This window comes from Diospyros lotus, chromosome 10 (assembly GCF_014633365.1).
Source record: "Diospyros lotus cultivar Yz01 chromosome 10, ASM1463336v1, whole genome shotgun sequence".
NCBI lineage: Eukaryota > Viridiplantae > Streptophyta > Magnoliopsida > Ericales > Ebenaceae > Diospyros > Diospyros lotus.
This window is the reverse complement of record NC_068347.1, coordinates 31,600,430-31,603,197: the sequence shown is the minus strand read 5'-3', so window position 1 is coordinate 31,603,197 and position 2,768 is coordinate 31,600,430.

Genomic DNA, 2,768 nt, shown 5'->3' with positions numbered 1-2,768 from the left:
CTGTGATTATATTGAAAAAAATTAAAGTTTTGTCATCAAAATGAAAAACACACTAAAATTTAGTGATCTTTGGTGTGATTTACTCATTCTCTTTGCTTTTCAATTTTTAGTTTTGAGTTTTAAATTCATTTTCAGTTTTCTATTTTAGTAGTCTGTTCTTAGAAAAATTGAAGACACGTTATTTTTATCATTTTGAAAAATTATTTCTCAAAATAGAAAATTAGAAAACATGTTCTTTTTAAAATTTTGAAAATAAATTTTTAATGATATTTTATTCAATAAATTTGATTATTCAGTAAATTAGAAATATTTAATGTTAATATATTATTAAAAAATATATATATTTTAAAGTTAGTGAATTTTGTAATATTTTTCTATTATAATAATAAAATATGAATAAATATATAAATAAATAAATATATTTTGAATTTAGAGTTTGTTTTGAATGAAAACACTTAAACAACTTTTTATTGTTTTGAGTTTTCTTTATAATTTTTTTTTATTTTCAACAATGTATTTTTAAAAACAACAAAAGAATGTATTTTTATTATTTTAGAAAATTAAAAATTAAAAATAATTTAAAAATAGTAAAGAGAATGTAATCTAAAATTTTGTAACATAAATATTTTAATCATTTTTGCATTAACCAAAATTTCAAAACAACCAAATCTTGCTAAAATCTATAATCTTTATATTGCATAGTAAGTACTAATTAGCCATAGGCTTCACTACGGTTAGAGTTCCAATTGAAGGTGGAACTAGACTTGAATAGTCTGTAGACGACTTGGTTCTGGTACCTAATAGTTTAGTTTCGTTTCTTAACGATTCCAATTCGAACCAATTTGAACTGAAGTTACCATAAATCAAGTAATTTAATTTATATTTACGTATATTGTCAGGAATTAAAGGAATCAAATCCCACGTAATTCATTTATTATTTGAATTTATAATTCTTTTATTTTAATCAGAATTATTTTTGAAAATATAATTGGTTATTGTGCATTCAATTGTAATATCATATAAATATTCAATATTTTTTTTCCCGATTTGAATTAGAATTGGAATTTGGTTCTAGTTCTTTATTTTTAAGAATTAGAACCGAACCATAAATTTTCAAAAACTAAAATGGACAACTTCACTTCAATTTTTAGAAAAACAATCCTAGATTGATTTATAATTCGAACCAAACTCTGATCAAGCCTATACGGGAAGGGATCAATTTGTTAAAGAAAAACAATATGTAAATCTATTACTATTACTAGTTCATCAGAAGCTAGTTGGCTAATATTACGTGAAATTAATTAGTTACCATTCAAATGGCTGCAAGAAACTCGTCCACAATTTGAAAAAAAATGTTGCTCCCCCCATTGAGATAACAACAGCGCCAAGTGCCAGTGTGCCAATTACGGTTCCATCCATGAGGGCTGGATCCAGGTTTCATTGCCAGGCCAATGCAACACTCCGCCACCACAGCCATTGCTCTCTGAACCATCCCTCTATGCCACTTATCAAAGAATGAGTTGTTCATTGTTGCTACCTATTTGCCATTTGTTAAATTCACAACTTATTTACCGATTGCACAAATTTTAAGATAAGGTTTGTTAAAGAAAATGGTGGGTGGGTGGGTGATGCCACCAACCATACATGAAAGTGACAAAAAGAAAATGCCCGCACGCCAACCTAGTACTAGAAACATTGCTTAAGGTAAAACATTCATTGCATTCTACGTACGCACCCTTCCTCCCTTCCCACTCATGGTCAAAAATTGATACCCATCCATCCATTTCTTTACCAAAAAGTAGTAAATCAACTGTTTGTGACTTATCACGATCCTAAGTTCATGCATCTTTTTAGAGCGTGCGCACTTATAGTATTTTTTTTTCTATATTAACTTATATATAAGTAGTATCAAGATATAAAAATAATCTTTTTATTAAAAAACATTCATTGAAAACGTTGTATGCCCGTATCTATCAAAATTGATTTCAATTCTATGCAAAAAGAAAGAATTCATTTGTGTCGTATATCGACCAAAAGTTCATGCATCTATCTTTAACATTCATTGTATCTACTTTCTTGTGTTAATGATAATGACTTATTTACAATAACTTTTTGTCATCGTTGAAATTTAATTCTTTCTAAAATTGACTTCTATATTAGAATAAAATCACTTAAATGACATTTATTCCACTATATATGCATCTCATCATCAAATGATCAAAGATGGGTACCAATAATCCCCTCGCCAAGGGCATCTCTCTAGCTTGAAGCTTCTCTATATTAATAAGTTAAAAGGATAAAATGTGTTATATTGATGTCATTGTAATTAGGTTAAAACTTTTCTAAGGTTTAGGAAAAATTGTATTTTTGTATAATATATATTTTTTAAAAATATAATTCCATCAATCAAACCTTTCTAATTTCAAAAAATAATAATAGTAATTCTCACCAACAACAGTGTATCATCAGCAGGAACAAAAAGAGAAAGAAAATCAATGTGATGGTGAAAGGGCGAATACTTTTGGGCAGCAATCTGGTGGGGTCTTAATAATGGCTTAAATGCTTGACCCATTGCATTCATGGGTTATGATTTATGACAGCGAGGGCAAATTCGGGAACTTCAATTAAGGGTGTTGTGTCTGTGAACCCTATAAATTTAACAATCCAATGGCTAAGGGTAAGACAAATTAGTTTGCCACTACCTTAGGCTTAGGCTTAGGCTAAGGCTAAGGCTAAGGCTAGAGCAAAATTCATGAATTGGGCTGCCT